The sequence below is a fragment of the Peromyscus leucopus genome, chromosome 1 (genome assembly GCF_004664715.2).
Source record: "Peromyscus leucopus breed LL Stock chromosome 1, UCI_PerLeu_2.1, whole genome shotgun sequence".
NCBI classification, from domain to species: domain Eukaryota; kingdom Metazoa; phylum Chordata; class Mammalia; order Rodentia; family Cricetidae; genus Peromyscus; species Peromyscus leucopus.
In genome coordinates, this window is record NC_051063.1 from 99413170 (window position 1) to 99426474 (window position 13305).

A 13305-nucleotide genomic window follows, 5' to 3' on the forward strand; every position below is an offset into this window, starting at 1 on the left:
AATCTGATTCAGAATTCTTTGGATAGAAGAGACTTTGGGCTCACATAAGAATGTCATTTCCTTTTTAATAAAGGAAGGGTTGGGTGTGCTCCTGTAATCCCTGCACTTGGGAAGTGGAGATAGGAAGATCAGGCATTAAAGGCCACCCTCAGTTACAAAGTCAATTTGAGAAGTTTGAGTCCACCCTGGACTGCACGAAGTATGTCTCAAAAAAAAATTAGGAAGAGGAATTATATCCCCCAATGTAAAAGGCTTAATTATATTGAATTCTTTAAATGTTCTAAACACTAATCTGGGCCCTTTATAATGACTAATTTTCAGTTCTCAGCCCAATCCCACAAAATGATCATACCACCATTCTTGAGCTGGGTGTGATGACACACGCTGGCAATCCTATCACTTGAGAGGTGGAGGCAGGAGAAACAGGAGCTTAAGGTCATCTGTATCTATGTAACAAGTCTGACCAGCCTGAGCTGCTTGAGACCCTGTCTCCAAGCAAAATTAAACGAAACTATTGCTGTTCCCACTCTGCTGATGAGAAAACTAAGACAAAGGCATTTTACAACAGCAAACCTAATCTGTTTGATTCCTACAACAGTCTAAGAGTCCAAGCTATGAAACCCTGCTAGTGGTTTTCTTAGAGGATGCATTTCATGGGACTCTCCCCCTGCCTTGTAGACTTCATTTCAGATAATCATGATAATTACCCAACAAATTACCCAAAGATTATATGCTGGGCTTTCCTGAGGCCTTCGAGTTAACTCAATCCTTACAACAAATTTAGGCATTAGGTACAATTTTCCTGTCATGTTTCCCAGGATCCTCTTGGATACCAAAACTCAAGAGTGCTCAGGCCCCTCCCTTCTATAGAAGGGAGTAGCACTGCACTTGCATACAAGTTACACACATTTATATACTTTAAATCCTGTATAGACTGCTTATTCTTAATAGTAACAATAGTTGTTACATTGTATTGCTAACAAGAAAAAAACGTCAGTACATGTTTAGTACAGGCATTACCCCCTTACCCCCATGTTATTTCTGATCTGGCTGTTTGAATCTTCAAATAAAAAATTCTAAGGGCTGGAGAGGTGGCTCAGGAGTTAGGAGCACAGACTGCTCTTCCAGAGGACCGGGGTTCAATTCTCAGCACCCACATGGCAGCTCACAACTGTCTGTAACTCCCATTCTAAGAGATCTGGACACCTTCACACCAATGCACATAAAATAAAGTTAAATTATTAAAAAAATCCATTTTTTTCTTTACTTTATGTAGCTGCGTATTTTGACTTCATGTATGTACTCACACCATGAGAATGCCTCACAGTGCTTGGTGAGGTCAGAAGAAAATGACAGAGTGCCTGAAATTGAGGTTGCCAGTGGTTGTTAGCTTCCATGTGGGCACCTGGAATCAAACCTCAACCCTCTACAAAAGCAACAAATGCTCTAAACCGCAGAGCCATCTCTCTAGCCCCAAAGCTTCAGATTTGAACTAGGGACCAACACACTCAGAGCCTCAGAATGAATATAAAGATTGCTTTAAACTGAAGATACTTCAGTGATACCCAAAGATCTTTGTGAAGCTTCTGGTGGCTGAACAAAAGCAGCCGCTTCCTAGAAGTGAAGACTGCCCTGAAGTATGCTTCCTTGCTTCCCCGGGCGCGGGGTGGGGGGGTGGGGGGGTGGGGGGGGTTGGGGTGGAGGTGGTCATCTATTCAGGGGGGACTGACAGTAAACTTAGCCATAGATACTCACTTCAGAGACCTGTTATGGTTCTAAAGAGGCCACCAAAACCATGGCCACAGATGAGCAGACAAGCACATACTTTATCACGTCTTTGTCCCCCCCCTTCCCCCGCCCACACCAGACAGGGTTTCTTTATGTTGCTCTGACCATCCTGCAACTCACTTTGTAGACCTGTAGGCCTCCACTCACAGAAATCCACCTGCCTCTGCCTCCCAGGTGCTGGGATTAAATTCGTGGGACACTACAGCCCACACACCTTTGTTGTCTTAAAAACTGTTCATGATATCTAAAGAACAACAGCAATAACAACAAACAAACAAACAAAAAGCAAAAGCTATTTGTTCTCCTCCCTAGAAGCTCTTCACTCCTTCCCTGTCTTCCTTTCCCTCATTCCCTTCCTTCCTCCTCTTTATCTGTGTATGTATGTATGTATGTATGTATGTATGTATGTACGTACGTACGTACGTACATATCTATCTATCTATCTATCTATCTATCTATCTATCTATCTATCTGTCATCTGTCCTCTATTTTTGTGATTGGGTCTCATGTAGCAGGTCTACGCTAGCAGGCTTCTGATGTTCAGGTGGTTACATGCTGCCTCCCTTCTCTTTGTTTTGGGGGAACCTTCTCTCTATCATCTCTTGCTGTCTCTGAATCCCGTTAAGTAGTAGTATTTCCTTAGACCAACCTTGGCCTGTACAGAAGAACCCTTATGATCTCCTGGGGGCATTCTGGTTCCCCTTCACCTTACATTCCTGACTGCCTTAGTAAACTGCATGTCCCTGAAGTCCATGAAACAGTTATTCGGTGGTGATTTGGGCTTTATACATATCTTCTCAAAGCCCACTTTGTGAAGGCCTGAAGTCATGTCTGCCAATTGAAGCGTTTCTACCTCACTTAGACCATCATTTAAAATTTTTCTGTCAATGAATTGCTTTCATCTTGATGTATTTTTTCCTCAGAATATTAACAGCACTGAGCAATAGCTAGCAAATTCTCTTATCGTTATAATTAACACTTCTCATGCATTTTCCAAAAAGTCTGATTCACAGGCCAGATGCTATGGCTCACCCTTGTAATCTCAGCACACGAGGTGAGGCAAGAGGATTGCTGTGGGTTTAAGGCCAGCACAAGTTACACAGTAAGCTCCAGAGCAGCTTGAACTGTGTAATGTGACCTTGTCTCCAGAAAACAACCAAAAAAGCACAATTCACTAAGTGTCAGTTAATACGTTCCTTTCTACTACCATGTCATCCTGTTTTGTTAGGACCTTTCCTGAGTGTCCCTTAGCTGCTGATGGATATTGTCTTTGTTAGCAGCTGGGTGGTGAGTGACCCATCATCCTCTTCACCCCCCATGTCAATCCAGCATCTGCTTTCTCAGAGCACTCCTAGCACTGACACCTGGAGATCAGGCTTCTCAGGACCACAAGCTAGAGATGAACATGCAGGAGGGTTATTATGGGTTGCATTCAGAATCAGCATCTGAAAAGGGAAGGAAGGAAAGAGGATTGGGTGAATAGAGTCTCTGCAGAGGCCTCAGCTGATCCTACAGCAGATTTTAAGCAGGCAACCTTCAGAGCTGCTCCAAGCAAAGGGAAGGATGCTGGATTTTCCTTCTTCTCTAAGTCTGTCAGTCCCAGGGTGTGTGCTGCCTCTGGAATGGATGTGGCCACAGACAGACAAGGTGACTCTTTTTTTTTTTTTTTAAGATTTATTTATTTATTATGTATACAGTGTTCTGCCTGCAGGCCAGAAGAGGGCACTAGATCTCATTAGAGATGAGATGGTTGTGAGTCATCATATGGTTGCTGGGAATTGAACTCGGGTCCTCTGGAAGAACAACCAGTGCTCTTAACCTCTGAGCCATCTCTCCAGCCCCCAAGGTGACTCTTATAGGTAGAGGGTCCTTCAGAGGCTGAGGGTCATGACCCATAGAGTAGCAGGTGTGCAGAGGGAAACCTGGGCCACACATAGTACCCACTACACCCTCCTTCTCAGTGTCTGTCTTGGCAGAGGGTTCCAGTATAAAACCTATGCCATTATGAACAAGGCTGGGGACGAGAGTGGCGAGAACTGCCTTATTCTTAGACATGTTAGGACCTTGGAACCTCTTGTGGGGTTGTCTGCATAGTGAGCAGCACTTGGGGAAGGGTTGTTGCATAAAGACTCAAGGCTTCAGAGTCTGGAGAGATGGCTCAGTGGTTAAGAGCACTTACTGCTTTTCCAGAGAACCCAGATTCTATTCCCAGAATCCACACGGCCACTCACAACCATCCATAACTCCTCCATGGGATCCTACATTCTTTTATGAACTCCCAGACACCAAACATGCATGTGATATCATACATACATACAGGAAAAAACATCGATACACATAAAAATAAATAAATCTTAAAAAAAAAAGACCTAAGGCTTATATAGTCCTGTCACCACAGAGATTAGGTGTCAAGTTCTGGGAGTGGTTGGTCAGTGTGGGCTGTCTGAATAGGGCTGAAAATTTCTAGTTAAATTTGGGTAATTTGTCTTTCTTTGTTTTATTATTTTCTAAAAAATAGGGTCTCATGTTGCTCAGTCTGGCTTCAAACTAGCTATATGTCTTGGATGAACCTGAACTTATGATTTTCACGCCTGCCATTCCCCAGTGCTGGGATTATTGTTCTATGCCACGAAGCCTGATTTTCTTGCAGTGCTGGGAGTCAAACCTGGATTTTTGTGTGGGATAGACAAGCACCACGGAGCTAATTCCTACCTTGGGGTAACTTGGTGAGCACCTGTTTATGGTGCCTGGGTTCTCGGTGGCAGGGGACCAGTGTAAATTCTGCACAGGTGGCCAATCAACTCTTCAACTGCCCATGAAACTACAAATGGACTCCAGAATGCCAAAGCCAACATCTTAGAGTTTGAGTGGGGAAAGGTCTCCCTCCTGTGGAAATTTGAGGGAGTACTAGTGAACTAAGAGTTATTTAGAATCAGGTAATTCCAACACCCTGAAGTAGACTCCACTGTAGCAGAGGTGGTGCTGGAGCTCTTAAGGGGGGCCACCTGGGTTTGGATCCTAGTTCTGCCGCTATTTGTGTGACTCTGAACAAAGCACGTCATTGCCCAGCCCTTCTGATTTCTGGGATTATAGGTGTGTGTGACCACAGTAAACTTGTCATGATTTAATTGATATTAAATGTTACTGGCGGGGTAGGGAAGAGAAGAGATAAAATGTTATATGAAATTTGGATTTTAGTGTCAATAAATAAAGTTTTTTTTGTACAGTGCCATTCTGTTCATTATGCATTATCTGTATCAGCTTTGACACTATGTCAGAGATAAGTAATCCCAGCAGGGGTAGTATGAGTCTCAACACATGAAGTGTTTGTGCTCTTAGTCTTTATAGAGAATATTTGCTAGGTCCTGTTCTATTTTTGTTTTTTGTTTTTGTTTTTTTTGAAACAGGGTCTCACTATATAGTCCTGACTGGCTTGGACTCAATCTATAGACCAGGCTAGCTTCAAACTCATAGCTCCTCCTGTCTCTGCCTCTGAAGAGCTGGGATTAAAGGTGTGCCATCACATCCAGATAGATTCTGTTCTATATCTGGGAAGTAGTCACATTGTCTTGAAGAACACTGGAATTGCTCTAGTGGTGGAAATGTAGATAGATAAGCAAAGGTATAAGGTTCAGTGTAGTGCTTCAGCACACGCAGTGTGTATCTGCATTGCCCAACAAGTTTGTAATTCAGATGTCTACGCTTACCCTGGGGGAGGGACCACAGCCATCTGAGAGTGAGGAACTGGTAGTGACCAGGAGATCTGGAGACAGAGGGTCAGACCAGAGTGACTGTCTTGCCACAGTTGGCATCAAGATGACTGGGCAGCTTGTGCCTCCTCCATCAGCATGAGGAGGCAAAGAAGTCAAGCTGGTTCCTGTCAACACAGGACAGGAACCATGGACACACGATGTCACCAGCGTCTGCAGATGATCTAGTCACTGCTGGGGGAAGCTGTCCATTCAGAGCTGCCTCACAGAGAGTATGACATGAGATCCTCCCTTGTGTCCTGAGACATTGCTGTATCCAGCCACACAGTTCCACGTGGACACCTCACTTCTAGTGACTCAGAGATGTGTAATGGGAACTTGATGTAGAAAAGAATGTTTCAGCCCTGAGGGCTGAACAAGGGGAAATCCAGTTGGTAAACCCAGAGATTTTTTTACATTTCTCACCATGTCTAGTCTCTGAAGAAACTGAGCCCCAGAGGCACTTTTCCGCCAGCTCTGAGCATACACGATGGCTCACACCCCTACTGCAAGAGCTTTCTGACCTCATCCATGCATCTAGTCTAGCTGGACCTGCTGGGAAAGGCCTGAATTCCAGCTACACAGGAAGCTGAGGCAGGGGGATTACAAACTCAAGTTCAAGGGCAGCCTGAAAAACTTATACCCTGTCTCATAATAAAAAGTAAGAACAGTCATAGGGATGTACCTCCAGCCTGAGGAAGACCCTAGGTCTGATGTCAGTACCACAAACGACTCTCAAACGCCCAGTCCTTCTCCCTTTTTCTCCCTGTGTGTCTACCCCCCATCATGGCTTCCTGTCCACATAAACCATACTCTGTAATCTAACATCATAATAGTTCTGTCACAAATACTTTCATTTTCTGGGTCTCTTTCCCTCCCTCTCTTCTTCCTTGACAGTTCTCTTGTAGCCCGGACTGGCTTTGAGCTCTAATGTAGCTGAAGACGATCTTGAATTTCCAATCCTCTCTCCTGCCTCCACCTTGAAAATGCTGAAATTACAGGCATGTACCACCATGCCTGATTTATACAGCACTGGGGATCAAACCCAGGGCTCCACACATGTTAGATAAGCACTCTACCAACTGAGCTACATCCCTAGCTCCTTCTGTGGGGGTTTTCACCTCTGAAAGAATCCCAACAGGAAGAGACTCAAACTCGCCCTTTCTACTCCTGAACTTGAATAGCAGAAAAGGGAAGGCTCTATGGCTGACAAAAAGGATGCAGTGCTAAAGTCATGACTTCACAGGGCTCTGCTTCAGGTTTCCGGTTGCCACGATCGATCCTGTCTATCATAACCGTTTTACAACTTGGCAGATAATTTCATATTGCTGATTCCTCTGCCGCCACAACACCCACCCTGCTACTGCAATACCCACAGTGATTTTTGCCTTCTCTATAATAGATAATTTAGGAGCCATGCAGATTAAAATTCCATCGTTTTAACAAGTTAAGCCCTACGTGATAGTCATCCTCTTCCTATCTTCCGCCTTACATTCTAGAAGCCACAGCAAGCACCACAGCACTCAGGGTGTGGTTGTGCATCTTTTTCTCCAAATGACAAAACAGGTTCAGAGACTTAAGTAACTTGCCTCGGATCACACAGCCAGGAAGTAGGAAAGCCCTGTTCCCAGCAGTGCAGATGCTCTTCCTTCTAGGAAGGGTTGGCATTGCTCTGCATCTCACTCTGTATATTCTCTTTGAACTATATTGGTCATCTCTCCCCTTGGTTTTACCGTCCGTGTGGAGTAACAGAAAGCTGCAAATGACAGCCAAAGTACTGAAATGAACTCAGTACTTATGCCTCTCTCATCGACTCTGTCCCACCTTCTTTCCCAACACCCCACTGAGAAACTCTTGTCAGAGATAGGCTTATATGAGCCCAAGATTTATTTCAGTTTGTGAAATAGTCACAGATCTCAAGATGCCATGTGACATTCCCAGACAACATGCCTCAGGGTTACACATGACTATAAAGGTGGGAAACATGTCACACTGCAAATAACCAAGGAACCATTCATTTTATTATTATTTTTAAGAGATTGATTGATTGATTTATCATTTATATTTGTGTACAGGTATGTGCAGGGTGAGCTTGCCATAGAACAAAAGCTGGTTCCCCCAGAGCTGGTGTTTGTGGAAAGCCCAGCTTGTTACATGGGTGCTGTGATCTGAACTCTAATCCTCATGATTGAACAGCATGTACTCTTAGCTGATGAGTCACTGTGAGAGCCAAAGTTAGGTTTCATCTTAATTACTGTGCCTAAAAGATCCATGAAACAAAAATGCTTCTGATCTGCAAGCCCCTAGCCCCAGGAAAGACAGCTCCTGAAATGCTGGAGGCTGTGTAAGATAACAAGCCACATGTCTTCACTCCCCTAAGCAAGTTTGTTTGACCCAGCTACCCTGGAAGTGCTTGATCACACGTGGGCGGGTGGGAGGTTCAAGTCAGGAAATACATCAGGATGAATGCTTGCCTCTGATTGGACCTGATGGGAAATATGGTGAATTGTGGGTTTGTCTTTTTAAGCCCCAAGCACGCCTATGATTTGGGGGTCATTTTATGGAAAACCGGAGATGGGCCTGGCCAGAAAGATCATCAGCCTGGCCAGTATTTAATTAAAGCTTGCTTCAAATTTGAGTATAAACAGTGGGAATGATCTTATTCTCGACTGGTGGGATTGACACTACCTTTCTGGTCTTTATGATGAGTAATTTGAAATCAGGAACAGAAAAGAAGTATCTTCCCCTCTTTGTCTGGATAAGAAGTAAGCTGGAGCTGGATGGTCGTGGCACATACTTTTAATCCCAGCGCTCAGGAGGCAGAAGCAGGCAGATATCTGAGTTTGAGGCCAGCCTGGTCTAGAGAGTGAGTTCCAGGACAGCCAGGGCTAAACAGAGAAATCCTGTCTAAAACAAAACAAAACCCCAAAACAATAACAAAAAAAAAAAAGAAGTAAGCTGGAGGTGTTTAAAAAATGACTGCAGGACTGGGGTGGGGAAGCGGAGAGATGGCTCAGCAGTTAAGAGCACTTATAATCCCTGCACAGCACCCAGGTTTGTTTCCCAGCACACACTTCGTGAGTGCTCACAGACAGGCACTGAAGAACCCGGGACCATTAGTCACAAAGGATCATCTCATCGACGGAGGAAATGTATACCTTGTTTGGGTGGGAGCTCCACCTCAACCCCTGGCACCCTGGCATCCCTATACCCAAAGAGTCTGGAATGTTCGGAAGGAGTCTGGTGGAAGATCCACCTCAACTCCCCTCTGATATCTCTTTCCCTAAACCCGCCCCTTCAAAGTCCACTAAACACAGCTCCTCCCCCAGAGAGGCTCAAGACCACGCCCACAGGGTATATAAACTGCATCCCAGAAAACAAGACACGTGGTTCATTTGAGCTCTCAGCCCTGTCTTCTCTCTGAGGGGTCGGGAGTCACCTGGGAACGCTTTACCCAGTAAACCTGGGTTTTTCCAATTCGGTCTGAAGCAGTAGAGAGGTCTTCAGGGTGCAAAAGACTTATCATACCTTTCCACCTAGAAGGCTGAGAGTGGATGTTGTGAATATCCTGGTGGCCCTTGTTATCTGTAGGTACAGTCCTCATCCAAAGCCCCTAGAATGTTTATCCCAGACTCTCCTCCCTAGACATTTATCTTTAGCTTTGTTTCTCAATCAATAGAACCCGTCCTTATGGGAAATGTCTCATGTACTATATAGCCTGGTGCTTTCTACATTATTTCGCTCAGAGACCACATCAGATCCTAGGCCCTTAAACTACAGAGCCAATCTTCATGGTAGAGGTCACATGTACTTTGCAAGAGTTTTGATGTAGTCATGCCTTAAGCTTTATTGTGCATGTGGGGTTGAGATAATTGTTACCAGGAAACTTTTTCCCAAAATTATACTGTACATAAATATGTCTAAAATAAACTGGTCTGGTGTCAGACTCCAGAAGTCTGACCCAGGCTAGCTAAGTCAGGCTGAACTGAGCTTCCCTCTTACCTCACTTGGATGTTTCTCTACCAACCATGATGCTTGCTGGGACCCCCATAACAACCATCTGCAACTCCAGGTCCAGGGGATTTGAGATACCCTCTTATGACTTCTGTAGGTCCTTCAGATATACATGTAGGCAACACCTCCCATACACATAAAATAAAATAAATCTAATCGATATTTTTAAGCAGCCAAGGAAGTGGTCTAGTTCCTTATCCTATGAGCACGGCTTTGATTTCTACCTTTAGATTGACAGATTTCCACTACTCTAGCACAAAAGACATAGCAAACACAGTGACAAGAAGTTGGTGATTTGAGTGAAGTTAGGAAACGGCACTACAGTCAGTACACAGGCCAGTTGATTAGGGAAGCGCAATGATATTCGGATGTATAGGGATATCACTCTACTTCCACTCTGGTGCCATAGGATAAGTAGAACCAGCTGCTTTAAGGAATGATTCCAAATATGAGTGATGAAACTCAGTTCAGCCTGACTGCAGCTTCTCGTCATTGTTCAAGCGAATCTGTGTGAAAGGGATCTAGGTAGACAGAGCTTATTTCTTCTTCATTTCATGCCTCATAAAGCTCTTCTGCATGTTGAAAGCCAAACACTGTGTAGGAGAGAGAGATGGGGAAATGAGTGGAAGATAAAGATCAAGCAGATGATGGAGGCTTGCAATGAGTGGTGAAGCTTTTCTTTATTCGTCCCCTCCCTTCTCCCTTCCTCTTCTCTCCCCTTCCCTCTCTCCCTTCTCTTCTCCCATCCCCTTCTCTTCACTCCCTTCATCTCCTCTCCCATTTCCTGTTCTTTTTTCTTTCTCCCCTTCCTTCCTTCCTTCCTTCCTTCCTTCCTTCCTTCCTTCCTTCCTTCCTTCCTTCCTTCCTTCTTCCTTTTTTTGGGTAAACTATAGTATATGAGTGAGTTCCTTTTTTTGGGTAAACTATAGTATATGAGTGTGTGTGTGTGTGTGGTGTGTGTGTGTGTGTATAGAGAGAGGCAGGTGAAAACACAAGCAGGTTTTGGTCATCATCTGCCATTCTTTTAGCAACAGGGTCTCTTGTTGATTGCTGCTGGTGTAGGAGCTGCTGGCCTTCGAGCTTCTCTCTCTCTGTCTCCCGTCTCTCTGTAGGACTGCTGGGATTATAGAAGCCACAGTATGGCTTTATCTGGGCTCTTGGGATCAAAACTCGGGTCCTCATGTTGGTGTATCAAGCACTTTCTTTCCCCCTGAACAATTTCCCCAACCCCCTGCCCCCCACTTTGTGTCTCCTCAAAGAAAATAAGAGATACTTTTGTTCATTCCTCACTGCATCTAAGTAAACTTGCCTTGGTATTCCCTTTGCATTCTCATGGCTATGGAGTGTGGTCTGTAGAAGTTCAAAGAATGTGCTGAGTTTTGGAGTGACTCAAGAGTTCCAACTGATTTTTATTTTGGTGTCCTTTCAGAACTGATGTATAAATATAGTTCCTGTGTTCAGAAGATGAAAGGTTCAGCTGGGGCTAAAGTGACCACGAAAGGCTTAGGGAAGCAGTGGTTAACAGCTTTCTGAAGGATGCAAGAGGTTTCAACTGACATGGCAGAAGGGCAGGGAGGTCCAAGCAGGTCTGGAAACAGGTTCGGGCTCAGACAGTGACATTGACCCTTAATTTAGATCCTTTTGTTGAAGTATGTTTGAATTACACTTAAAAACAGGCAACACATTTACATGAGTCTAAATTCAAAAGGTTCCAAAGGGTGTAGAGTGGAAAGTCTGAAGAAAACACAACTGTCTTCTTTGTTCCCGGCTGACAAGCTCCTCTCACCTAAGACAAACATTGCTAGCATCTTCTCTCTGTAGATATTCTTTGTGTTACCTTTGCTTGTGTGATAGGATTCATGAATGACACTTGAGAGCTCTGGTTTGTGCTGTCTGTGACAGAACCCGGACACCTTTTTGTATTTCTAGCCATCAGTATAGTTTTTATTTGATTTCTTTCCTTTACCCACTTTTTTTTCTTGAATTGTTGGAATTTTTTAAGATTTATTTTTATTTTTACATGTATAGGTATTTTGTATGCATGTATTTCTTGCACATATGCATTCCTTGATGCCCACAGAGGCCAGAAGAGGGTTTCAGATGCGCTAAAACTGAAGTTATAGACAGTTGTAAACCTCCATATGGGTGCTGGGAATTGAACCTGGGTCTTCTGAAAGAGCAGCCAGTGCTCTTCACTGTTGACGCATTTCTCCACCCTGACTGTTGCTGTGATAAATTTCTACGAATTCCTTTTCTCATAGAGAAATTGACCTTGGATACTGCTAGGAGTTTCCATGTTGAACTGGGCAGCACGTGGGAGGCAGAGGCAGGAGGGTTAGGAGTTCAAACTCATCCTCAGCCATACAGCAAGGTTAGTTAAGGCCAGCCTGAGCCTTTAGAGAACTTGTCTCTAAACAAAACAAAACAAAACAAATGCTTCATTTGTTTTTTCTAGTTTGATTTTTTTTTTCCTTTTGGCAGCTATTGGAATGCAGAAATTTTTAAAAGTTTAACTTTTATTTTAGGAATTCTGTTTTTTTTTTTCCTCCATATCTATTTTGCCTTTCTTCCAGAAGAAAAGAACTAGGAATGTCAGATGTGGTGTCTGTCACATGCCTGCAATACCCAACACTTGGGAGTTGGAGGTAGGAAGAGCAGGAACTTAAGGGCATCAGCTTCGCAGAGAGTTCTAAGACAGCCTGGACCACAAGAGAATATCTCAAAGAACAACAAAAAAGAAGACAGGGGCTGTTGCCTGTGTGGACCCTCACCTGGACTTGGACTATCACGTTGGATAGCATCTTTGAGCTCAGCTGGTCCCAAGTGCCAGAGATTCTGAGGATTATGGGCATTAGAGATTCACTAATGTTATGGAAATATTTCTTACTTCCTAAGAGGCTGGAACTTCTACTGGATCTCACAACCACAGTAAATAATATACCTTGAAGTCACTTAGTGTAGTGGGCTGCTGAACTATAGTTATGCCATTTTGTGAAAGTATTCCTAAGAATACTTCAAGTGCTAAAACCATCTTGGGTGAACTGGTCTCCGGCCATGTAAACTAGCCATAAATTCCTATACAATGTGTCCCTGACCTCAAGGTTCTGAGAACAGCCTTCCCAATGCTGGAACTAAAGGCGTGTGACTCTGTTTTTCTTTTTTAAAATACATAACACTTCCTGTCCTGAGCTCTTGTTCTGGCTTTCCTCCATGATGGACTTCAACCTGTAAGTTTTAATAAATCCTTTCCACTTCCCCTACAAAAGAAGATAAAAAAAAAAAAGAACACTTCATGAATTCGAGCTTCATCCTCATGCATGAACCATGCTAATGTTCTCCATATTGTTCCAGTTTTAGTATGTGTGCCCCCAAAGCAAGCACCCTCTTCTGCCTTCTATACCAGTATAGTCTTCCCTGTTTGGAGATAAGACGCCTCATCCTGTGAGACACTTGACGCTCATCTCCTTTATTCCTAACTTTACTCTATTACCAAACTGTATCTCTTCTGCCTGCAAAATCTTTTTGTCTGTTTGTTTTGAGACAGTTTCTTTACATAGCCTTGGCTGTCTCCGAATTAACTTTGTAGACCAGACTGGCCTCCAACTACAGAGATCATCCTGCCTCTGCCTTTTGAGTGCTGGGACTAAAGGCGTGTGCCACCGCCACACTCCTCCAAAATCTATCTTAACTTGTATCTCTGCTGACCACCTCTGTAACTGTGGGCTTAGCCTAAGCTACTGTCATCTTGCTTAGA

General features: G+C 43.9%; 1 non-coding gene across 1 annotated transcript; it reads right to left on the reverse strand.

Annotated features, from left to right (window-relative positions):
- Positions 1 to 12825: 12825 nt before the first annotated feature.
- LOC114683848 lies at positions 12826 to 12932 on the reverse strand. The gene has a single exon (XR_003733210.1). It is a non-coding gene; the product is annotated as a U6 spliceosomal RNA (small nuclear RNA).
- Positions 12933 to 13305: the final 373 nt, after the last annotated feature.